The sequence below is a fragment of the Schistocerca serialis genome, chromosome 3, assembly GCF_023864345.2.
Source record: "Schistocerca serialis cubense isolate TAMUIC-IGC-003099 chromosome 3, iqSchSeri2.2, whole genome shotgun sequence".
In the NCBI taxonomy this organism is placed as follows: Eukaryota; Metazoa; Arthropoda; class Insecta; order Orthoptera; family Acrididae; genus Schistocerca; species Schistocerca serialis.
Genome location: NC_064640.1, coordinates 8,683,873 through 8,710,991, shown reverse-complemented (window position 1 = coordinate 8,710,991; position 27,119 = coordinate 8,683,873). Strand labels below are relative to the sequence as shown.

Genomic DNA, 27,119 nt, shown 5'->3' with positions numbered 1-27,119 from the left:
TCATTCGCTCCTGTCATCTGTGACCCCCGGTGCACCGTAGTTGTCTCGGCGCCATTTTGCTATGCACACTGTGTTTTAACAAAAGCGACACGTGAACAGTTTACAAACTTAGCCGTTTCGAAAATGCTTCTACCCTCGGCACGAAAGCTGAACTGTTTTGTCCGTCCTGCCGACATCCTTAATGTACCCTCCACTGCTAGGGCTCCCACCTGCCGTCTGCACCTTCACGTCGAACATGGGCGGTAGTCACATTAATGTGATTCAACCGTGCGTAACGAACCTTCACACCAAACATGCATTGCTCATATTATTCAAAACACTGCCAACAGTGAAACTGATCACTCGTAATTAGGAAATTAAAAAAAAACACATTCGTGTAAAAGAATAAAATTAAATATTACAGTACAAATGCTGCGTTACAGTGTCTCTCTCTCTCTCTCTCTCTCTCTCTCTCTCTCTCTCTCTCTCTCTCTCTCTCTCTCTCTCCTCCCTCTCTCTCTCGTGTGTGTGTGTGTGTGTGTGTGTGTGTGTGTGTGTGTGTGTGTGTTTTAAAATATTCGTCGATGTGGACATAGAATGCAAAACACATTAAACGTGACTTGCACTTTAAGGGTAGGTGCTAATTCAAATGAGCAAAAATATGCAAAGTATGCACTTTTTTGGGGGGGAGGGGGCACTGAAAAGACATACAAAGGATCTGATTGAGTATTATGACTGATCGTACTTTGGACTTTGAGGCTTTCATCTAAAAAAAATGGCGCCCGTAATTATGGTTTGATGAAGGGCCTGCGTGTTTCAAGTTGACAGACTTGGTGCAGTATAGCCTGGCAGGAGTTATCTGAAATCAAAATGGGTATCGTCAGTCAATTTGTGGGAGCTGATACGTAGCCACAATGCACTAGCCTTAAATTAAAGGATTTGGTGCTAACGAGAACTGAGAGTTCGATTTGTCGGAGTTTGTTTCACTCTTCGTGACTTTACAAAAAATAGTTAATATTAATAAATGTCATATACAGGGTGGTCCATTGATCGTGAACGAGCGTGGACAACAGTCTAGAAACCGCACTCAAGCTGATGGTGTATCGTGTATCAGACCATCGGCAGTTAATGCGCCGCGCGGTTTGATCCCGGTCTGACTGACCCTGCCCCAAGCTAGCGCGCCACGCGTTACTCTGCAGGCCTGAGCTACATCATTATCTGGATAGGCACCATTAACGTAAAATTTCTGTACATAGAATAACACCAAGTTGCTGGTCCCGACAACCAAACGCGGAATTGAAACCCATAAACATTTCCTCGTTCGGCCCGCTGACGTATTCGCTCCCCATGGTTGCCAAGGACAGGCTAAACCAATAGGGTATCTGGCCACGCCTGATTCCATTCATTTCGTGAGAATTTCAGTACATTCTTATATAAGGGATCATCAAACACTTTACTTTCGAAGGCCGTTAAGTCTAGAATCGGTATGCCAATAAAGCAAAATCGCTGTGAGCATTGAGGTAATCATACCATCGACGAATGAGGTTGAAGAAACCTATTTGGTAAAACACCGTGTCCTGTTTAATTGCAGGCTCATATCACTGAAATCGATTTGCAGTAGCGTTTTGGAACATATACTGTATTCGAATATTATGAAGAACATCGAAGAAAACGATTTATTGACACGTAGTCAGCGCGGATTCAGGAAATATCGTTCTTGCGAAACACAACTAGCTCTTTATACTCACGAAGCGATGAGTGCTATCGACAGGGGCTGTCAAATTGATTCCATATTTTTAGATTTCCAGAAGGCTTTCGACACCGTTCCTCACAGGCGACTTCTAACCAAACTGCGTGCCTATGGAATATCGCCTCAGTTGAGAGACTGCATTCGTGATTTCCTGTCAGAAAGGTCACAGATCGTAGTAATAGACGGAAAGTCATAGAGCAAAACAGAAGTAATATCCGGCGTTCCTCAAGGAAGTGTTATAGGCCCTCTATTTTCCCTGATCTACATTAACGACATAGGAGACAATCTGAGTAGCCGTCTCAGATTGTTTGCAGATGATGCTGTCATTTACCGTCTTGTAAAGTCATCAGATGACCAAAACGAATTGCAAAATGATTTAGATAAGATATCTGCATGGTGCGAAAACTGTCAGTTGAACCTGAATAAAGAAAAGTGTGAAGTTAATCACATGAGTATTAAAAGAAATCCGCTAAATTTTGATTAAGCGATAAGTCACACAAATCTGAAAGCTGTAAACTCAACAAAATACTTACGGATTACAATTACAAATACCCTAAATTGGAACTACCACATACATAATGTTGTGGGTAGAGCAAACCAAAGACTGTGATTCACTGGCAGAAGACTTAGAAGGTGCAACAGGTCTACTAAAGAGACTCCTTACACCACGCTTGTCCGCCCTATTCTGGTTTATTGCTGTGTGGTGTGAGATCCGCATCAGATGGGACTGACGGATAACATCGAAAAAGTACAAAGAAGGGCAGCTCGTTTTATATTATCGCGAAGTAGGGGAGACAGTGCCACAGACATGGCACGTGAATTGGAGTGGCAGTCATTAACACAAAGGCGTTTTTCGTTGCGACGGGATCTTCTCATAAAATTTCAATCACCGGTTTTCTCCTCCGATTGCGAAAACAATCTGTGGGCACCCACCTACATAGGGAGAAATGATCATCACGATAAAATAAGAGAAATCAGGACTCGCACAGAAAAACGTAAGTGCTGGTTTTTTCCCGCACGCCGTTAGAGAGTGGCAGCTTGAAGGTGGATCATTGAACCCTCTGCCAGGCACTGTATTGTGAATAGCAGAGTAATCACGTAGATGTAGATGTTGGAGGTAGATGTCCGTAACTGACTGCTGCACACTCTCGTCCGACAGGAAACGTGAACCCTTCAAAGACTTTTCTGAGGGACCGGAGGCATGACAATTGCATGGGGTGAGACTAGTACTAGAGGGCTGAGGCTGAAGCTTCCCCACTCATCTGTAACGGATGAGGCTGGCCTCCTAGATCGGCCGGCGTCTTGTGCCGAACCGCGACCAGCACGGTACTTCGCGCACCATTCCACAGTGGTGCTTTTCGACAGATATGTTACCCCATAAACATTCTTCATTATTCAATGGATGTCTACCTGTGTTTGTCCTTCGGCATCCGAGAAAAGAATAACACAACGTTGGCCTTTTTTGGATGCATCTGGTAATGACGTCGGAATAGATCACGTTTCCGCATTTACCGCACGCACCTCGGAAAGATTCGAATGCCACATTAATCCATTGCGTGCATGTCGGTGTTTATACACTGAAGCGTCAAAGAAACTTGAATAGGCATGCGTATTCAATTACAGAGATATGTAAACAGGCAGAATACGGCGCTGAGGTCGGCTACGGCTATATAAGACAGCAATGTTCTGGCGCAGTTGTTAGATCGGTTGCTGTTGCTACCGTGGCAGGTTATCAAGATTTGAACGTAGTGTTATAGTCGGCGCACGAGTGATGGGACGCAGTATCCCTGAGCTAGCGATGAAGTGGGGATTTTTCCGTACGACCATTTCACGAATGTACCGTGAATATCAGGAATGCGTTAAAACATCAAATCTCTGACATTGCTGCGGCCGGAAAAATGTCCTACAAGAACGGGACCAGCGACGACTGAAGAGAATGGTTCAACATGACAGAAGTGCAGCAGATTTCAGTGGTGGACCATCAGCAAGTGCCAGCGTGCGAACTATTCAACGAAACATCATCGATATGGGCTTTCGGAGCCGAAGGCCCACTCGTGTACCCTTGAAGACTGCACGACGCAGAGCTTTACACGTCGGCTGGGCCCGTCAACACCGACATTGGACTGTTGTTGCCTGGTCGGACGAGTCTCGTTTCAAATTGTGTGTAGCGGATGGACGTGAGTGGGTATGGAGACAACCTCATGAATCCATGGATCCTGCGTGTCAGCAGGGCACTGTTCAAGCTGGTGGAGGCTCTGTAATGATGCGGAGCGTGTGCAGTTGGAGTGATATGGACCCCCAGATACGTCTAGAAAGGATTCTTCCTGTCTGATACCTGGATCCATTCACGGCCATTGTGCATTCCGACGGACTTAGGCAATTCCAGCAGAACAATGCGACACCATCAACGTTCAGAATTGCTACATAGTGACTCCAGGAACACTCTTCTGAGTTTAAACTCTTCCGCTGGTCACCAAACTCCCGAGACATGAACATTATTGAGCGTATATGGGGATGCCTTGTAATGTGCTGTTCTGAAGAGATCTGCACCCCCTCGTACTCTTGCGGATTTATGGACAGCCCTGCAGGATTCGTGGTGTCAGTTCCCTCCAGTACTAGTTCAGACATTAATAAAGTCCACGCCACGTCGTGTTGCGGCACTTCTGCGTGCTCGCGGGAGCCCCACACCATATTAGCCAGGTGTACCAGTTTCTTTGGCTCTTCAGTATATAACCGCATCGAAGTCGCGCTACGTTACATATACGCTGCAGCCTTCAAAAAGGCCGTGCGGTTCTAGGCGCTGCAGTCCGGAACCGCGGGACTGCTACGGTCGCAGGTTCGAATCCTGCCTCGGGCATGGATGTGTGTGATGGCTGGCTCTGAGCACTATGGGACTTAACAGCTGTGGTCATCAGTCCCCTAGAACTTAGAACTACTTAAACCTAACTAACCTAAGGACATCACACACATCCATGGCAGAGGCAGGATTCGAACCTGCGACCGTAGCAGTCGCGCGGTTCCGGACTGCGCGCCTAGAACCGCGAGACCACCGCGGCCGTCTGTGTGTGATGTCCTTAGGTTAGTTAGGTTTAAGTAGTTCTAAGTTCTAGGGGACTGATGACCTAAGATGTTAAGTCCTGTGGTGCTCAGAGCCATGTGAACCATTTTTTCGGTATTTCAGGACGGTTTTCGCTGATTTCATTTCATTTCTTGTCAGTGTCATGTCTTGCCGTTGCATCTTCACTTATTTTCATCCGACTGACTTCATTTCCTTTCAGTGAGTTAAATTCAGACAATACACTGAAGACAATTACTCGGGTTAGGCCAAGAGTGTGTGCTGTGATAAGAAGTGAGCGCGGTTTGGTACGTACCAATCGCGTATATTACGTATACCGCCACAGACAGATCACACCAGCCGGCCGAAGTGGCCGTGCGGTTAAAGGCGCTGCAGTCTGGAACCGCAAGACCTCTACGGTCGCAGGTTCGAATCCTGCCTCGGGCATGGATGTTTGTGATGACCTTAGGTTAGTTAGGTTTAACAAGTTCTAGGGGACTAATGACCTCAGCAGTTGAGTCCCATAGTGCTCAGAGCCATTTGAACCATTTTTGAACAGATCACACCCTGATGGCGGTTAATGGCGCCGCATTATGGCACAGTTCGCTGGCCGTGGAACCTCACTGAATATACGAAAGTCAACAAACACCACCTGGAAGGATCGTAGAAAAGTTTAAAAACTCTTTCAGAGGGTCATAATCAGGGGCGGCTTCTGGGGTAGTGCCCCTGTACCGTGACACCTCTTGTGTGAGAGAAAAAAGAAATCTATACGAATTATGTTCTCTGATTTGAAGAGACGTGTTACGCCGCGCGCTCTCTCGCGGTAGTTATCTGAAGCTTGTAGCTAACTCTTGACTGTCACCGTATGCTCTCATAAGGACTGTGAAGCTAGGCTGTCGGTATCTACTGTGCAGGATTTTTACGGTGAGGGGAAGAGCCAAGGTTTCTTTCACTCGGAGCTTTACGATCCACCCGTCAGAGAGCAGTGAAGTGTAGAACCTACGGAAGCACGATTCTGCCATCTAGGGACCATGTTAGAACACATTCGGGTTTAAACTTCCTATAGTCAAGTGTTAGTCTTTCTGCAATTTAATGCTAATGCATTCGGAAACTCAGATTAATCTGAATGGCTATATATCATTTGAATATAATTATACCATTAGATTCTGAAAGTAAGTCGCATTATTTCAGTATCTGTATATTTCGCAACAGGAGGGCTGTTGGTACAGAACAAAAAAATGACGTATTCATCACGTGTGGAGCACCTGTTATGGAAACAACAGTGTATCATTCCTGTTTACGTTCGTGTACTACAGTTCTATCCAAACAGATTGTAGTTCACTGTGAGGTAAGGTAATTAAAACAGTGTAGCTGTGTGCAGAATGTTTTCTTACGTGAAAATTCAGTTTACTGAGAAAGTTACAAATATGAATAAACCAAGTGAATTATTAAAAACGTCATTTAGCGACAGGACTCTCGGTGAAAAAAAATCAGATAAAATATTAGTAAGGCAACTCCAGAACCCGAATGTGCAGCAGCAAACAAAAAATCGGTGCTGTAAGTCCAAATGGGGAAATTTACCAAAAGAAGAAATGTATCTGTGGATGTGAAGAAAACTATGCTGTTTTTTGTTTGCCTTTTGTGTTGTTTGGGGAGACACATTCATTGGTGTAAGACCGGAATAACTGGTATTTGGCATGTATGGTCTAAAGTGAAAGTACATGAAATATCAAAGCGACACATGAATGATGTTCTGAGTCTTTCATCTCTTGGCAAAACGAACGTTCAGTTGAAATTTGATTCTCAATATACACATGCAATGTACAGCCACAACAAACAAGTAGAAAAAACAGGTATATACTCTATTTAACTGTAAACTGTATTGGGTGCTGTGGCGCTTTGGAACTGGCTGTCAGGGGCCACGATGCATCTGAAGGCTCTCAAAATGTTTTTCGTGAGCTAATTCAGTTTAAGGGGACCACACCCTGCCTATCTAACCCATGTTAATTTAGGCAAGTATTTGACCTATTTCTGAAAAAACTATTTGATGCAGGACCTTAATATTTTTACTGTATGTTACATGATGCAAATAGTCAACTGAACTAAAATCTACTTTATCCATTTTATAGTTTTTAAGAACTACTTTTTAAATTTATTAACAAAAAATATTAAGTTTTTTCTGCAGAAAATATTTTTTGTGAACTTCCTGATGGGGGAATATTAATGAATGTAGTACCAGAGGTGGCTTTTTATGTTATGCAGAGTCTCTGAAAATTTCATTCATTTATCTATGATAGTTTCTGATATCGCCGTTCCAGAAGAAGAATGACATAATTATCAATATGAATAGTTTACTGGAGAGGCAGAAAATCAAATGACATTTTTTAAAAACTTCATAAAACAACAGTAAAATTATCTATGGAATTGAAAATTGGCCTAATTGTGACACTAAGTGTTCTCTACAAAATACCAAAATTATTTCTTTCAAACAGCATCCTATTCACCCCCTTGCAACCCTTTAAGTAAATGTGTCATTGTTCTTCCGACTTCGTTATCGAAATTAACAAATACGACTAAAGGAGGTGTGTGGGGAACAAAAGAAATATCTCTCTAAATCATAATTTTTTTGTTCACTCTTACACTTTCATTGTTTTACTATCATTTTTATTATTTGCATCTTAAACCGACATAAAATAACATAAGAACTGAAATAAAGAATTTCCAAATTACATAAAAGCAACAAATTATATTTATGTGGAAAGAGAATCATAGAAGGCCTTGTAATATTTAGGAATGATGTTGCTGTTAAACAAATTGTTTAAATCTTGAATTTTATTTCCTGAGAGGGTCATTTTTGTAGTATAAGCAGGTTTCAGATCCAAATTACTCCCAGCTACATTCCCTTTTAAACGCCTCTTTCTCCCTTTGAACTGAACTTGTCCCCACTCTGACTGTTTGTAGCTATTCTTATACTGAAACACATCACTTCCCTTTTCACATGGAAATAATTTAATTTCGGACACTTTGAAAATAGTCTCGTCAACGTCCTTGGCCACGTAAGGAGCCATGTCATCATGCAAAGCTTTAATATCATTGAAATCTGAAAAGCCCATTTCTCTAAGGTGTAGCGGATTTCCCTTCTTTTTTGCATTTCGGATGAATGATATGTATTGATCGGGAACATAAATTGGCCCTGACTCCAGAATGAGATTTTCACTCTGCAGCGGAGTGTGCGCTGATATGAGACTTCCTGGCAGATTAAAACTGTGTGCCGGACAGAGACTCGAACTCGGGACCTTTGCCTTTCCCGGGCAAGTGCTCTACCAACTGAGCTACCCAAGCACGACTCACGCCCCGTTCTCACAGCTTTACTGGCGGAAGTAAAGCTGTGAGAACGGGGCGTGAGTCGTGCTTGGTAGAGCACTTGCCCGCGAAAGGCAAAGGTCCCGAGTTCGAGTGTCGGTCCGGCAAACAGTTTTAATCTGCCAGGAAGTTTCATGGCCTTGACTTCTTAGCACTCTCAACTGCTCTCTCAATGATGCTGTGAATTGCGTCCCCCTCTTTCTGGGTGTGACCACCAATCAAATACTTGCGCGTAATGGACCGAATATCCATTATTTGTACTGCATACAAATACGTTGCAGTCATGTATCTGAAATAGAAGAGAATGAACATTTTAATCAATGTGATTTTTACAACAGAATCGTTTTGTCACATGATTCCTGCGAATCACAGCCTGAGTTTATGGTACTTACTTGTCCTTCTGTTGCCCTCCACAACTGTCACAGTAAAATACGACATCCGTCCCAAGAAGGTTCTTTGATAACTCTTGAAGATATTGTAAGACACAAGTTGCTATTTCTACCACACCTCGGTTTCCAATGCCCTGGTGCCAAAAAAAAACAGGTAGTTTTGTTGTTTCCAATCTCAGTGACCTGCAACAAACAACAAAAATAAGTAGAACAGACTTGAAGAGTAATAATAGATAGTGAAAAAGTATATGTATGGACACTTACTGTGAAACTGTAACAGTTGAGCTTAGACTTGTAGAAAAAGGCAGATGTTTGTCCCGTTGGTACCGGTAAGACAGCTTGTAAATCATGAACAGCTAGTTGTATCTTCTTATTTTGAGCCAACTCCATACCCAAGGTTTTTTTCTATGCGACTCAAGTCTTTTTTTTCCTGATGTTCTTGAAATGCTTCTTGTAGCTTTGCCTTTTCTTCATCTGTACCGTTTTTGTAAGCTTCATATTGGTCGCACTAATCCTTCTTTGAAACAAAATATCCGATAATAAATTCGGTATTGAATATGTGCGCGTAGGTGTCATAATTCGCAGCTGGCAGGTTAGCGGAAGATCGCCCAGAAGAGTAATTTCTGTGCATTTCTGCGGTGGATAAGCGCCCATCGATGAATAGTCTTGTTGTGTCACTTCTCACACGGTGACTCTCAATATGGCGAACTGAGTTTGTGATTCCTAACTGACTCCAAGATTTCTGGAGCAGTCTTACGGTGTTTTCCGTTGTCTCCACAGGAGCCATCCCAATCACATCCCTTTTCGCTTCGGTAACAGTAGAGATTTGCCTTTCGGCTATTCCCAAAGAGCTTATCAGAAATGTTCTGCACACACGAATCTTCTGCTCATCTTTCACCAAGTAGAAAACTCAATTCGGCTTTCTAGGTTTTTGGGCAGCAATATGACTATTTGAGAACGAGCGTTTCAGTGCTTGTATTCAGAAAATCCCGTAGTCTCTGTAGTGATCCCAGTGCTGAGTAATTCGTGAACAGCTGACATCTGTAGTCCTCTGTTACTTTCTTTCTACAAGAGAGGATACATTTATCAGTACACAGAGCAGCCATTTTTCGAGCCTTGACAATTTTACCCGTGCGTGATGTATAACTTTCCCCACTGTTTCTTAACGTTTTGGCTTTTACTCTGCCCCAGTTGCTAACATTTCGAATTCTTTTTTTAGGCTTTTTAATGGGAGTTTTTTCCTTATGGACGACTGGTTTTTCACTTGAATTAGACGCAGTATTCATAACTTGTGTCGTTATTTCACTGGATACGTTACTACACTCACCAAACTGAAACACGCAACTGACAGTTACGACAATGTTCTTCACAACCCAAGTCACAACAATCGATATTTCCACACAGGTGCAACTACCCTCTGGCGGAACTATATATAACTACAGTTCCGACGATCTTTCACAGCATGCGCTACCTTTTTCTGAGATGATTGGTGCAAAACCTCGATCTGGTGAATTTTCCAGTTGCATCATTGTTCTTCCGGAACAGCGATATAATGGGGCACATGTACTGAAAATTTTAGTTTGCGGGAAATTGACTTTAAAGAAAAAACTTTTGAAATTTGTTACTTACAGCTGATTAAAACTGTCCTGCTGCATATGATGGCCCTTCTTTGGCCTCTAGCAGGTCTTCCAACTTATTTTTAACCTTCCTCGATGTTTGTCTTGCCTTCTTGGCCATATCAGATGCAGACCTGTCTGCATCGGCTATCCTCATTTTATCGCAATGTTGCAGCCCAGTGATCGTATTTTCACCAGGATTAATTCAAATGGTTCTGAGCACTATGGGACTCAACTGCTGAGGTCATTAGTCCCCTAGAACTTAGAATTAGTTAAACCTAACTAACCTAAGGACATCACAAACATCCATGCCCGAGGCAGGATTCGAACCTGCGACCGTAGCGGCCTTGCGGTTCCAGACTGCAGCGCCTTTAACCGCACGGCCACTTCGGCCGGCCCAGGATTAATTCCCAGCTTTTCCAGTACCCAACACTTTCCAATATTACCACGACTGAATGTAATGACAGCATCACGAACTCCTAGTTTAATTGTATGCATGCCTACAAATACAGTTTTAGGAAGGCGGTTCCAAATTATGCTGTTGAAACATTCATTTGGGTTCTGTATCTGCCCATGCAGACAGTTCCTTAGAAGGTCAGGATGAGCCAAATCTCTGAAAATAGGTTTAATTGCTGTAATAAGAGCAGCAGGAAGAGAATGCTGGTGAGAATAAGGTTCTCCAGTTGCCTGAGCCCTATTGTATTTCCACCACGAATTTTCTCGTGATGGACACAGTCCATGACATGGCTTATCATCAGCAGAGGATTTATGGCAGAATATGGCCCAAAAGTTCATATTTCAGTTCTAGTTAACCAACCCTGTCCGGTCAACAATTTCCATCTTCTAATTTTTTCACTCTCATATCAACAGTTGGTTTTCTCAGGCTTGTTCCCAAACGTTTTTGAACATAGCCTACACATCCTATTTTACTAATAATGGCATCTCCATATGGCCTAGAGTTCACCACATTGATGTATGCCTTACTGTCACCATCGCCCAAATATTTGGTGTACTATACGCCTCTTGTTTCTACATAGCGATGAAATATTTGTTGTACTCCATGAACTTCCATACCACCTCTTGTTCCTCTAAAATTAACCACACACTTGTGTTCTTTATGTTCATTGACTTTACAACATTTTCAATATTCAGACATTATCTCCACATCTAACACTTTACCCGTGTCTAGACTCGTGGCAGTCACTACTCCATTCAGAGAAGTGTGTCCTCTTTTCTGTCAACTTCCATCAAGTGCAACTGCAATATCTGAACATCCATCATTTCCTCAACTGCTTTCCTAGCAGCCAGTTTTTCAAATTTATTTGGTGGTTGGTGTAAGTTCATCACTGAACAAAATGTTCTCCCTGCAGCCATGCTCTTGCCAATGGATCGTAAGGCATAAACTAGTCTAGTATTGATTTCATAAGGGTCACTTGCATCTGTTTTTAAAGAACTTATAAATGAAATCACAGCTGAGCATTTAGTGCAATTAAATCCAAAGCAATTGGTAGGCCTTTTCTCCGACTGGCACTCTCACAAATTTTCACAATCTGTGGCTCACCACACTGTCTACATTGTACAAATTTAGAAATTACATCACATAATATTCTCAAATTTATAATAATGGATGAGAAGTTCCCCCTTATGCAAGACACTTTTTTGTTTCACCCATACATGTTACAGCACTTCTGTGCTATCGTCAGTGGGTTCAATTCTTATTTTTAACTTTAAAGTCTTTGTTACATATTAACATTTGTGTTGTTTACAACATTATGTAGTAGTTGCATTTATAACTTAGTTGCCGAAAAGTGGGTGTAAGCATTAGTTAACATACCTTACATAATGTTATTGTCCATTTATTTTGGTAGCTATTCTGCTACACAATATACAACTTGACACCTGCAAACAGCAAAACGTAATTTATTTTTGTTTGTTATGCGTTTACGAACGGAAATAAGTCTGTATCACGTTTTCTGTCTGTAACTTAGTTTTGAAGTTGTGGTGCATTCTCTTGTGTTGTTGGCGAAGTAAACAGGCTTACTTCTTAGCCTATGGTCGCGTGGCAATGCACTTTTTCCGATTACTCAAAACATTGGCGGAGTTTTCGCTGCCATTACGTGTTGTTGTGGCTGTGTGGTGGTCATTTGTTTCGTGGTGTGTTTTGCTGGGTGAGGCGCGCGAGTTTGAATTGTATTTGGCGTCAGTGGTGTGTGGTGTGTGGTTTGTGCGGGTTTGCGTGTGTATTTTTAGTACTGGGACAACAACAAAGTCACACACATGGTGGGTAACGTACTAAAGAAACAAGGACTCAACATAGCATACAGGACCAACAACACAATACAAAGCAGACTTGGAAGAAATATCACCAACACTGACAAATACAGCCAGTCCGGTATTTACCAACTTACTTGCAACTGCTGTCAATCTGTATATGTGGGCCAAACATGTAGGAACTTCAGAACCAGGTATACAGAACACCTCAGAGCACTGAAAAGCAATAGCACACATTCAAAATTTGCAGACCACCTGATAGCACACAATCACCACCCAACAAACATTGAAACTGACCTTCACAGCCTAAAAACTAGCAGCAGCCTATACAAAAAATTAACTGTGGAAGAAAACTACCATATCCAAAAATCAATAGCCCTAGGAAAGATAGTACTCAATGAATACACATCACTGCGCAACAAAACCCTTTTCGCCATAATAGAAGAACTATACAAATAACACCCACACCACACACCAAAACTACTCATGGAAAAAAAATCTTTCTACCTTTCCCTCCCTCCCTCCCTCCCTCCCTCCCTCCCTACCTCTCTCTGTTACTTTCTATCTCTATCTCTTTCTATCTCTATCGCGCTCTCTCTCTCTCTCTCTCTCTCTCTCTCTCTCTCTCTCTCTGCTCCAGTACTCAACACACATACGCAAACCCACACAAACCACACACCACTGGCGCCAAATACAATCCAAACTCGCGCGCCTCACCCAGCAAAACACGCCACGAAACAAATGAACACCACACAGCCACAACAACACGTAATGGCAGCGAAAACTCCGCCTATGTTTTGAGTAATCAGACAAAGTGCATTGCCACGCGACCATAGGCTAAGAAGTAAGCTATTTACTTTGCTAACAACACAGGAGAACACACCACAACTTCAAAACTGTAAGTTACGGACAGAAAACGCGATACAATCATACTTTCGTACGTAAATGCATAACAAACAGAAAAACAAATTACGTTTTGCTGTTTGCAGATGTCAAGTTGTGTATTGTGTAGCAGAATAGCTACCAAAATAAATGGACAATAACATCATGTAAGGTATGGTAGCTAATGCTTACACTCACTTTTCGCCAATTAAATTATAAGTGCAACGTCTACATAATGTTGTAAACAACACAAATGTTAATATGTAACAACAATTTTACAGTTAAAAATAAAAATTGAATCCCCTGACGATAGCACGAAAGTGCTGAAACATGTATGGGTGAAACAAAACAAAGAAGGTGTCTTGCATAAGGCGGAACTTCTCATCCCATTTTGGTGAGAGCTTCTTTGATGATGCACTGGTTGAAAAATTACAATTAGAAACATCGTTGCAAGGCGACGTAACCTCTTGCACGGAAAGATTTCTAAACTTGTTTCCTCTAAATTGTCGTTTCTTGAAAATGCCTTTACGTTTCGTTATCTTCAATAAACACAACAAAACACACGTAAACAAGCACTGCAAATGTAAGTATAACAACTACTAGCAATCACACTTTAACAAAACTAACCGCGTGTTTGAACGCGTGTTGTTTACAAACAGCAGAAACAAAAGAATACCGACAATTTCTAATGTAGGGGATATAAAGATCTAAAACACATGCAGAAAAGTGGGTGTGGCACATAAACACACGTGGTAGGAAAATGTTCTTTAAATAATCGAAAAATTTTTTTCAGCAAAATCCTTTTGAGAGTACTTAAATAAAACCTTAATCTATCGAAATATGATAAAAAGCGAAAATCGGTGTTTTTGACCTGAACCACGGTGTGGTCCCCTTTATGCGTAAATGGATAAAGATCTCCAGGTTCATCTCAGTCAAGCAGCAGTGTCCAAAGTAATTTTTAGGGCTGTTCAGAAGAAACTACTCGAATGCGCGTTGAAAATATACCATGATGAGGTTCGTAAAGAAACAAAACGTGCCAATAATCGCGGATGAAACCACAGCACTTTCTTGGGAATTTCATTTGGTTATTGTTTTGCGTTATATTGTTCAGGGAAAATCTGTTGAAAGATTTTGGAACTTTGTTAATCCAGATAGTCAGAATGCTCATACTATATCAGAGTATATTCTAGAAGAAATTGTATCCTTAATTGGCCTGTGACCGAGCAAAAGTAATAGCTCAGAGCTACGACAGTGCAAACGTTACGAGTGGCAAGTCAAATGGGGTATAGAAATTAATTACAGACAACTTCTTAAATGCAAAATACAGCCAATGTTATGCGCACCATTTCAACGTTATTATGCCTACGGCAACCTCTTAATCGCAAAGCCCGTGTCTTTTTGGCACGTTTTTCAGGTGTTTCTTCTTTCTTTTCAAATTAGCCGCAGAGATCAAAGGTGTTGCATAGCATTATTCAGAAAAACTTGCCCTTGTGTCTGCCACGAGATGGTATTACTATTCGCGAGTAGTACAGGATGTTCTTGAAAACAGGAAAGTGTTATCGAGCAGCCTAAGTCATACAGGAAATACTGTTCCATCGGATGTGTGAAGGGTAAGTCCACAACCTGAATATGTGCAGTCCTATTATCTTAAATTAAGCTTCCTGAAGGACCACAAAACCTCGACACCGGAAAGATTTTCGAATATCTCAGAAAAGAAAAAAAGTTCAAATCAGATTGAGAAGAAATATCCTGTCAAGAACTGGAAGAACATCCGGGTAAACATTAACAACCCAAAAATAGATATCATTACAAATGGTTCAAATGGCTCTGAGCACTATGGGACTTGACTTCTGAGGTCATCAGTCGCCTAGAACTTATAAATACTTAAACCTAACTAACCTAAGGACATCACACACATCCATGCCCGAGGCAGGATTCGAACCCGTGACCGTCGCGGTCGCGCGGTTCCAGACTGTAGCGCCTAGAACCGCTCGGCCAGATATCATTACAACATGGTATAATATCGTAATCGATAAGGCTGAAACCAGTCAAGTTGCATACGATGAACGTAAGGACCACCACTTACCGTGGACAATGCAGGACAGTTGAAACCTGGGAGGCAAACTAATTTGCGGCAGCAAAATTATACAGGACTGGAAAAGAAAGAAACCTAACGAAGATTAATAGAATTCCAGTAACTACTTGAATATTAAACGATCTTATTCACCCAAGCTGGCACTTATTCCCCGCGGTAAAAAATAATAGCCACTCGTGGCTTCTTAACAACTTTGCGTATTTTGCAATCGAGGGAGAAGAACGTTACGATTGGGGAATATGGCCATGGCAACGAACAGAAACATCACTTTCCTAGAGGGTACACAAAATAGAGAGACTGCTTCCAGAATTTATTAGGTAATACTGTAGCAAGTTTTTAGTTTTTGAAGTAGTAAGACCTTAGCTTTCGAACGATTTAATTACGGTTTTAGGAAGTATCAATCTAGAAGAAAATTACAGGACAAAAATATGGAAACACCGCGAGAAATGTGCGCTTGAACACAAATGCAGATGGTAGCCAAGCCTGCAGGTTGCGCTGTCGGCACCCCTGCCATGTCCTCACTACGTTGCAAGTCTCAGTTGTGGACACAACAGGGTCTTGTGTAATGGTGAGTGCATCATGTCGGAGCCACGTGAATTCGAACAAGGGAAAACTGCTGGTGCTTCGGTAACCGAGGCAGCTGAAGTGTTTGGTGTATTAAGAGGCGCCGTATCGAAGACTGTGACCGCAAAGTAAGTCACAACGTGGACGAAAGTGTGAACACGGAGGGAGCTTCACAAGCAGGGAGTTGCAGGGCGAGTTGAAATTCCAAAAAACCGCCCATCAGTGACGCAAGTGCCTGGACTGTGGAGCAAGGGAAGAAAGTAAGTTGGTCAGATGAGTCTTGTTTCACATTGTTCCCAACTTTTGCAGAGTTTACGTTCCAAGAGTGAAACGTGGCGGGGGTTTGGTGATGATTTGGGCACCCATATCGTAGTATTCCTTGGTCCCCACGGTTACTCGGCAAGATTGCATTACTGCAAGGGATTATGTGGCTGTCGATGTCGGACCCATGGTACAATGCTTTCGTGGTTTTGTGAGCACCAGCGTGAATTGTCGCATCTCTCCTGCCACCACAGTCACCAGATCTCCATATTGTTGATTGTTTGTCTTATACTTAGGAGAAGATGGTGCGTGATCGCATCGTGTCGAGGGAATAATGGGGTTACGGATTAAGAGCAAATGCAGAAAGACAAATTTCCAGTGATGGCTTGCCATTGCGTAGATCAGCGGTCAACATTGTCACAGGGCACTCGCGAGAGGTGCCGATTTTGGGACTCGATAAGGATACTCCTAGCAGTAGACTCGAGGATCTGAATAACACAATTTTATTGCACTGAGGCTAAACTGTTACAGTGAAGGCTAATGCTGAACATTAAAAAAAGCAAAGGATTTTACTGTTGGCACAACAGAAGTCAGTTTCTGAGTTGGTGGAATGAGAGCTAACAGACGCAGCAATCACTAACAGCACTGTAAAGTACAAACGTTGAGAGCAGCACTCCAAGCGAGGAAACAGACTTAGTCGGAGCGTATTCGAGGGTGGCGAAGAGCGACAAGGAGTTGGTGTCCCAACGGTCTAACTGATAACACCCCCTGAGTACAAAATAACTTCGGTTTTTAAAGGATTGTGGCGGCGCACTATTTCTCCCTATCTGTAGTCGGTCATGGGACTACAGAGTCAAAAAAAGTAGCGTAAACAACTGATTTCGGGAAGCAGGAGATTCGGATTCGAGTCCCGTTCAGACACAAATTTGATTTTTCATTATATATTCATTACTGTACATAATCTGCCCGAATAGCCTAGCGCGTTAACGCGCCGCTTCCTCGATTCGGGGAGGTGAGCCTGTCTCACAGCGAATACGCCTAGCAAATTAACGAGGAGGAGTGGCGAGCTGGCCAGCCTGGATGTGGTTTGTAGGCGGTTTCCCACATCCATCTAGATAAACCTCGAGGTAAAACCTACGTTCCGGGATAAGCAAACATTTAGAAAACGTTCTGAAATTTGAACATGAACTCGAGACATACATAGGTGGGGTACACAAATTGCGTCCTGGAGGGAGTTTTGGCGTCGGGAAGGCCATCCGGCCGATAAGTCACTAACATTCTCTAAATAACAATGCTGACCCTATAGAGGCACAGCGAAAGGAAAGAGGAAGAAGAAGATTCATTTCAGGTTCAACAGTTTTGGGCAGTTTTAATTGGCATTGTTTCATTTCATTTAAACTTTATTGATTTCATCCCCTTTACTCCGTTTAAGTTTAGCAATTTTAATTCATTGTACACTGAGCTGACAAGTCATTGAAAAACGATATTCACATATACAGATGGTAGTGGTATCGCATATACAAGGTACAAAAGGGCAGTGCGTTGGCGAAGCTTTAATTTGTACCCACGTGTTTGGTGTGAAAAGTCAGTCGAATATGCGATGCACAAGCTAACGGATTGGAGCGCGTGCGGGGGTGCACGTTCCAGCGACTCCAACCCATATCCTGGGTAATTTGAATATTGTAATGCTCAAGAATCTGCGACTAGATCTTCAGTTACATACGGTCAACGACCTTACTTGTGACCACTATCCCATGCTTGGCATACTGTCTGAGGCCCTGGACTGCTTGCCTACTTCATCGTCTGCCACTACTGTGTGGTGGCTCAACAACAACATCCGCCCCATTGACGACGTGCCTGCTACTGACCAAGCCATTTGAAGTTCGACGGGGAAGATTAAGCCTTTCTTCTGTCAGGCTTCTTTTACCTTGATGCACCAGGTCTCCCAACAAATTACGTTCTCGCAACTGCTGCATGAATTGAAATACCTCAAGAACAGGGCGCTGGCAAAGATGTCGGCATCTGGATGACCGTAGGGAGATGAAGATGGTCTCCAGGGAACTCCACCGTCGAGCTGTAGAACATCGCGAGGAAATGTGGGGAGACAAAATGGCCTCCTTTGCCATCCAGATGCGCGACCACTGGAGTCTGGTCCGACACCTTCGCCAACGTCGGCCGCCGAAACGGCCGCTCCAGGACCCGCAAGAACTGATATACGTGCCACTGTGCAAGGACGAAATTTTCGTCGAGGCCTATGAGCCCCAAAATACCATAGAAAACTTTGTCAACACTGACTGGGGGGGGGGGGGGGGGGGGGGAGGGGATGTGTCACACAGCTCAGAATATGAGAGATGCTCTTCCACAACATGAACTACTGCTGACCACACCATCTGAGGTGAAGACTTTAATCCATCACCTAGGAATTCACGCCAACCCTGAAACAGATGATTTACGAATGAACATCTAAAACATCTTCCATGCAAGCCCTTTATGCAGTTCACAAAGATTTATAATAGTTGTATGAGGATGGGCTATTTTGCGGGGGAATGTAAGGTCGCCCGAGTGGCCCCGATCCCGAAACCTGACATAAACCTTAGTCTACCCATTAACTACCATAAAAAATGGTTCAAATGGCTCTGAGTACTATGGGACTTAACTGCTGAGGGCATCAGTCCCCTAGAACTTACAACTACTTAAACCGAACCAACCTAAGGACATCACACACATCCATGCCCGAGGCAGGATTCGAACCTGCGACCGTAGCGGTCGCGCGGTTCCAGACTGAAGCGCCTAGAACCGCTCGGCCACACCGGCCGGCTTCTTCTTTAAATGGCAACAGCGCATGGCGGCCTGGATGGTCACCCATCCAAGTGCCGACCACGCCCGACAGCGCTTAACTTCGGTGATCTCACGGGAACCGGTGTATCCACTGTGCCACGGCCGTTGCCCAACTACCATCCTATCAGCCTACTTCTCAAAGTTTCTGGAACGCCTCATTTTGCGCCACATAAGACCATTTATTCATGATCAAGATATCATTACGCCAGACTAATTTGCATTACAGTCTTTGCTTTCAGCTGAACTTCAACTAATGCGAGAAATGGAGTACGTCGCATGTTATATGAATGTCTCGAATTACACAACGGCCATCTTTTTAACACAGAAAAAACTTGTGACTGTGTGTGGACTAATAATCTCTAGGTCAAACAGCAAGATCTGCAAACCATGCCCAGCTACTGTCTTCGGATAATTGGCAGTTTTCTCCAACACTGGCAGATAGTGGTTCACATCAATCGGCATCGCTCCATTGTTAGATGTCTACAGGAATGTGTCTTGCAGAGCTCACTCTGTCCCCAACCCTTTTGATCGTTTATGTTAACGACTTGCCCATCGTGGCCCACGTCGTCCAAGCTCAGTTTGCAGACGATACAGCTTAACTCACCAGTAGCCTGTGGATTACTGTGGCTTACCTCACACACATGGAAAAAAGTGAAAATGTTTCCGACGTGATTATGGTTACACAATGGTGATCAACAGACTTTGAACGTGGAATCGGTAGTTGGAGCTAGACACATGGGACATTCCATTCCGAAAATCGTTGGGAATTCAATATTTTGCGATCCACAGTTTCAAGAGTGTGGCGTGAATACCAAATTTCAGGCATTTCCTCTCACCACGGACAACGCAGTGGTCTACGGCCTTCTCTTAACGATAGATAGCAGTGGCATTTGTGCAGAGTTGTCAGCGCTAACAGACATGCAATACAGCGAGAAATAACCACAGAAACTAACGTAGGGCGTACGACGAGCGTATCCTTTAGGACAGTACGGTGAAATTTGGCGGTAATAGATGACCAACGCGAGTGCCTTTGCTAACAGCACGACATCGCTGCTGCAGCTCTCCTGGGTTTGGGGCCATATCAGTTGGACCCTAGACAACTGGAAAACTGTGACCTGGTCAGACGAGTCCCGACTGCAGTTGGTGAGAGCTGCTGGTAGGATTCGAGAGTGGCGCAGACCCCACGAAGCCATGAACCCAAGGCACTGTGCAAGCTGGTGGTGGTTCCATTATGGTGTGGACTGTGTTTACATGCAATGAACTGTGTCCTCTGGGTGTTCGGCTACTTGGAGACCATTAGCAGCCATTCATGGACGTAATGTTCCCAAACAACAGTGGACTTTTCGTGGACGACAACGCACCAAGTCCCCCCCAGGGGGTCCCCAACTCTTTTGTGGATACGTGCGTAGCGAGCACGGGACCCCGAGCTAATGTGGCCTTCCTTCCTTTTCCGGGTTGCATACCTTCCCTTTCCGCATCCTTCCCCATCTCCCATCTTCGCCCCCCCTCTCACCTCTGTCTCTTTCCTTCCCTCTCTCCCCCTCTGGGAGTATAATTTGTGCCTACGTCCGGAGACGGATGCTCGAAACAGTAACAAATTCTTTGCTTTCTCCGCTTGCAAGTCTTCGTCCTTCTTCTGTCCTTCTCTTTTCCTTACCTCTTCTCTTTGCTCTTTTCTCCGCTGCGGCGTTTGAGACCCCTCTTCTTTCCTTTCCCTTTCTCTTTTTTCCTCCCTGTGCGTGTCTGAAGGCAGACCCACGCATTTCTATTCGTAGCCGGTGACGGGGTAACGCGTAATTCTCCGCCCCGGGTAGACAGGTAGGACACGTACGTACCCCCTGGTAATGGCCAGGCCCAGGGAGGGATGATTACCCGAGCTGATACCTTCCGAAAGTGCCGATTGGTCCCTCCGTCCGTTTGTCGGGAGGTGTGACGTGAGGTGTGAACAATGACCTAAGTAGCGAGTGCCCTCAGAGAGGGCCCCCACAAGGGAGGAGCGCGCCATCGGAGACGCCGGTAATCATGGGGGATTCTTCCGCAATGGTTTCCTCACCTTCCACTATGTCCGCTCACAAGCGTAAGTTCACGGAGTCTCAGCCACAGACAGTTCTTCCATCGTTGCCACAGTTCCTTGTTGTTTCTCGGTCTGACGAAGGTCACGACTTCTCCACGGTCAACCCTTTCATTATTCAGAAAGGTGTCGACGCAATTGCAGGTCCTGTAAAGTCTTGTTCCAGATTACGGAATGGCACCTTGTTGTTAGAAACAGTCAGTGCCCTCCAGGCACAAAAATTGCTGTGTACTTCACTGCTCCACATCTTCCCTGTCCGGGTTGAAGCGCACCGCACTTTAAATTCCTCGCATGGAGTCGTTTATACACGCTCCCTCGATGGATTGTATGACAAAGAAATTCAGCACTACCTGTCTGACCAGGGCGTAACGGCTGTACATAGAGTTATGAAAAGGGTTGACACGAACATCATTCCAACCCGCACTGTCTTCTTGACATTTGACAAAGTTCAACTCCCATCAAAAATCAAAGCAGGCTATGAGAATTTCCGTTCGCCCTTACGTCCCAAACCCTACGCGTTGCTATCGGTGTCAGCGGTTCAACCACACCAGCCAGTCCTGTTCCAATCCGGCCAAATGTGTTACGTGTGGCAAGGATGCCCATGAGGGTGCTTGTCCACCTCCATCCCCTCGCTGCATCAACTGTATGGGTGACCACGCTGCTTCCTCTCGAGACTGCCCCATTTTTAAAGACGGAAAGCTCATCCAGGAAATCAGAGTGAAGGAAAAGGTGTCGACCTTTGCTGCTCGAAAATTATTCGCCAGTCGACAGCCCGCCGTGCCTTAGACAGGAAAATACAGCACTGTCCTTGCTTCTCCTCGGCCAACAAAGGAGGCGGCCACGCAGACTTGCGACTTCACCTTTAGTACCACAGTCGTCAGATCGGCCAGCGCAAAGATCGCCCGTTCAACCTCACCACTTTCGCCTTCCCACTCTATGGCTCAGCCTTCATCGGGTTCTGGTAAATCTGTAGCCCAAAAGTGAGACACCAAGACTTCGAAAAAAGAGCATTCTCGTGAAGATTTTTTACATACCCCAACTTCACAACCATCGGTTCCTCCTTCATCTAAACATCATATTTCCAAGAAGGCTAATAAGAAGCCCAGTTCATCTCCTTCTCCGCCAAGGCGTGTCCCATTTACAGCACCACCTGGCGGAAATCGCCCTCGGCCGTCTTCTGTGTCGCCGAGGCGCACTGCTGGCGGACGATCAACCGGCCGATCGCAGGTGGCAGGAGCTGCTCCTGAGCAACCTATGGATCAGGATCTTCTGCCTTCGGCTGAATGTCATTCCATGCTGTTGGTCGCAAGCTCTGAGCAGTCGTTGAGTTGACGGCAACCTTTGGTCACATTCCTCCATTTTCTGTTTACCCTATGTCCATTATCCACTGGAATATCCGCAGCATTCGAGCCAATCGGGATGAATTGTCGATCCTCTTACGATCCTACTCGCCGGTCATCTTCTGTCTTCAGGAAACAAAGCTGCGTCCCCATGACCGCTTTGTTCTCCCCCATTTTCAGTCCGTCCGATTTGATCTCCCCTCTGTTGAAGGCACTCCAGCCCATGGAGGACTCATGATTCTTCTCCATGATACTATCCATTATCACCCAATCCCCTTAACCCCCTCCTTCCAAGCTGTCGCTGACCATCTTTCCCTTTCTGGATATACCTTTTCTCTTTGTACTGTATACATTCCATCGTCTTGGTCAGCTTCCACCCCCCCCCCCCCCCCCTATTTGCTGGTTGGGGACTTCAATGCCCACCACCCGCTTTGGGGATCTCCACATCCTTGTCCACGTGGCTCACTATTGCTAGACGTCTTCCACCAAGCGGATCTAGTTTGCCTCAACACTGGGGTCCCTACATCTTGGTCTGCCTCCACGACAAATTTCTCTCATTTGGACCTTTCGGTCCGTACTGTTCCGCTAGCTCGGCGATTCGAATGGTTCGCCCTTGATGATACACACTCGAGTGACCACTTTCCATGTGTCCTTAGACTGCAGCCTCAACTGCCATATATGCGCCTGCGACGCTGGAAATTTGCCCAAGCCGATTGGACACTTTTTTCGTCTCTAGCGACATTCGATGACCGTCACTTTCCTAGCGTCGACGATGAGGTCACACATCTTACCGACGTTATTCTTACAGCTGCGGAACGTTCAATACCACGCACCTCCGATTTGCCCCGGCGCCCCCCAGTTCCTTGGTGGAACGAGGCATGCCGTGATGCAATACGTGAGCGGCGACGTGCTCTTCGCGTTTTCCGCCACCATCCTACTTTGGCCAACTGTATCCGCTATAAGCAGTTCCGTGCGCGATGCCGTCACGTCATTCGCGATGGCAAGAAGGCGAGCTGGAAATTCTTTACTAGCTCATTTAACACCTTCACTCCCTCCTCGGAAGTTTGGAGTCGAATTTGACGGTTATCTGGCGCGCCTAGTTTCTCCCTGGTCTCTGGGCTCACTGTCGCGCGTGATACGTTAGTGGACCCCGTCGCAATTTCTAACTCCTTGGGTAAACACTTTGCTGAGATTTCGAGCTCTTCGAGTTACCCGCCAGCGTTTCTCCAGGAGAAACGTGCAGCGGAAGTGCAACCTCTTGCTTTCTTCTCTCAAAATCGCGAAAGCTATAATACTGTTTTCTCCATGCGGGAACTCCAACATGCACTCTCTGCTTCTCGCTCCTCCGCCCCAGGACCGGATGGTATCCACATCCAAATGTTGCTGCATTTATCAACCCATAGTCTGCGTTACCTCCTTCGCATTTATAATCGAATTTTGACCGATAGTACTTTTCCCAGACGATGGCGGGAAGCTATCGTCGTTCCTGTTCCGAAACCTGGAAAGGACAAACATCTCCCCTCTAGCTATCGCCCCATTTCTCTCACGAGTGGTGTATGTAAGGTTTTGGAGCGTATGGTGAATTGCCGTTTAGCTTGGTGGCTGGAGTCCCGCAGTCTTTTAACACCTGCCCAATGCGGTTTCCGAAAGCATCATTCTGCAGTTGACCATCTTGTTTCTCTCTCCACTTATATCATCAACAATTTTCTCCGGAAACGCCGAACAGTAGCAATATTTTTTGATCTGGAGAGAGCATACGATACCTGTTGGAGGACAGGCATCCTCCGCACACTGTTCCTTGGGGCTTTCGAGGTCGGCTGGCACCATTTCTTCGCGAATTTATGGCAGAGCGCACATTTAGAGTGCGGGTGAACACTACTCTCTCCCAAGAAAACGGGGTACCCCAGGGCTCCGTGCTATATGTTGTACTGTTTGCCATTGCCATAAATCCAGTTATGGACTGTCTCCTTCCCGATGTCTCAGGCTCCCTCTTTGTGGACGATTTTGCAATCTACTACAGCTCTAAACGGACCAGCCTTCTTGAACGACGTCCTCAAGGCTGTTTCGATCGCCTCCACTCTTGGAGCATCGAAACTGGCTTTCGCTTTTCTCCCAGTAAGACCGTTTGTGTTCATTTTTGGCGTCGTACGGAGTTTCTTCCGCCTTCCTTACATCTAGGACCTGTCAACCTTCCGTTTTCGGACGTCGCTAAATTCTTGGGTCTTATGTTTGACAGAAAACTGTGCTGGTCCTCCCACGTTTCCTATCTTTCGGCTCGCTGTCTGCGATCCCTCAACACCCTCCGTGTCCTGAATGGTACCTCCTGGGGAGCGGACCGAGTGGTCCTTCTCCGCCTCTATCGCGCCTAAGTGCGCTCGAAATTGGACTGTGGATGCGTAGTTTACTCCTCTGCTCGGCCGTCTGTTCTTCGTCGTCTCGACTCTATCCACCACCGTGGATTACGTTTAGTGTCTGGAGCTTTTTACACTAGCCCTGTGGAAAGCCTTTATGCTGAGACTGCTGAACCTCCGCTGTCCAATCGGCGAGCAGTCCTTCTGAGTCGTTATGCTAGCCATCTGTCTTCCATGCCTGCTAATCCAGCCCATGACATTTTTTTCGACGCCTCCTTTGATGTAGGGTATGCCGGCCGCCCCTCCCCCCTACTACCACCGGGAGTCCGCTTCCGTCAACTGCTCCATTCTCTTTCCTTTCGCTTTCCTAAAACCTTCTTGACAACTTGGGGTACAGCACCGCCTTGGCTCCGTCCCCGGATCTGCGTGCTCCGTGATCTTTGTCAATTTCCCAAGGATGGTACCCCTTCACTTGTTTATCGTCGGGCATTTGCTGCTCTATGTGCACAAATGAAGGAAGCCACATTTATTTACACTGATGGCTCGAAAACATCGTTAGGTGTAGGGAGTGCCTATATTGTTGGCGACACCCCAAATCAATTTCGGCTTCTCGACCAGTGTTCGGTTTATACTGCGGAGCTTTACGCTGTTCTCCAAGCTGTCCACTACATCCGCCGCCATCAGCGGATACAGTATGGTATCTGCTCAGATTCTCTCAGCTCTCTCCACAGTCTCCAAGCTCTTTACCCTGTCCACCCTCTGGTCCACCGGATTCAGGACTGTCTGCGCTTGCTCCACCTGGGGGGCGTCTCGGTGGCGTTCCTCTGGCTCCCGGGACACGTTGGTATCTGTGGAAATGAGGCGGCCGATATAGCGGCCAAGGCTGCAGTCTCTCTTCTTCGGCCAGCTATTCAATCGGTTCCCTTCACCGATCTACGGAGCGTTTTATGTCGTCGAGTTGTTCTTTTATGGCACGCACATTGGTCGACACTTCCCCATAATAAATTGCGGGACGTGAAAGCTCTTCCTTGTGCTTGGACCTCTTCCTCCCGAACGCGTCGTCGGGAGGAGGTAATTTTAACTAGACTCCGGATAGGGCACTGTCTTTTTAGCCATCGACATCTTTTAAGCGGTGATCCTCCCCCGCTCTGTCCCCACTGCTCTCAGCTGTGGACGGTAAGACACCTTTTAATTGAGTGCCCCTATTTTGCTATGTTACGCGCCTGTCTACAGCTGTCGCCTGATATATCGTCAATATTAGCAGATGACATGCGCTTGGCCGATCGCGTTCTCGAGTTTATTAGTGCCAGTGAAATGACGTCAGTCATTTGAAGCTCTTTTTGGGGACCACCAACCCCTTTCTGTAGTGGATTTTTAAGCCTTCCTTCTGCTTTTAGTTTCTCCAATTTTTTGAGTTTCGTTCCCATTTCTGCTGGTTTCCATTTTCGGTTTTTATTGTTTCCTAAGTCACGGATCGGGCGCTAATGACCATAGCAGTTTTGCGCCCTAAAACAAAAAAAAAACAAAAAAAAAAAACCGCACCAAGTCATCGTGCCACAGTTTGCGATTGGTTTCAAGAAGATTCTGGACAATTCGAGTGAATGGTTTGACCACCCCGAACATAATCCTGCACTGGTAACACTTTCGCAGTTATGGATGACTTTAGGGGGCTTCCAACGACATGTTGAGTCAATGGCAAGTCGAGCGGCTGCACTACGCCTGGCAAAATGTGGTCCGATACGATATTAGGAGGCATCCCATTACTATCGTCACCTCACTGTATTCACCATGGTGACAGGGTAAGCCAGGTCCGTTTCCCCATTAGTGTTATTCACACGTACCCCATGGGATAACTTCTGGCTGCAGAGTTCGCAAATCATAGGTGGACACATTAGTGACAACGAAAGTTTGAGTCAGGCCTGGAGACGTCCTAAAAGAGCCTAATACGTTAGGCGAAAGGCCGCGAAAAGCCGGAAATGCAGGTTCCATTCCCGATCTGGTACAAATTGTCATTTGCCACAACTTATAGCGTCAGTGTTCTCTACGCTGCAAAATCGGGATATGACCGGACTAAGACAGGAAAATGACATATGTCTTTTGCACGACACCGCAGCGGAAGGCTTTTAACAGCACTGACTTTCCAGCCGGCGGTAACAGACTTTCTCTTCTAAGGAACGCTCGTGCAATGAGTTGAAAAAGTACTCGAATAACGACTCTATACATTTTTGTTGTAATGTTGTAACTCTCTTTTATTTCAAGACTTTGCCTTTCTTATGGGTGCTGGACCGTGTGTC

General features: G+C 45.1%; 1 protein-coding gene and 1 pseudogene across 1 annotated transcript in view; one reads left to right on the top strand and one right to left on the bottom strand.

Annotated features, from left to right (window-relative positions):
• Positions 1 to 27,119, top strand: part of LOC126469663 (organic cation transporter protein-like) — a 546,524-nt gene that overhangs the window by 370,758 nt on the left and 148,647 nt on the right. The gene's annotated exons all lie outside the window — the stretch shown is intronic.
• On the bottom strand, positions 19,056 to 19,173 carry LOC126472159 (5S ribosomal RNA; annotated as a pseudogene).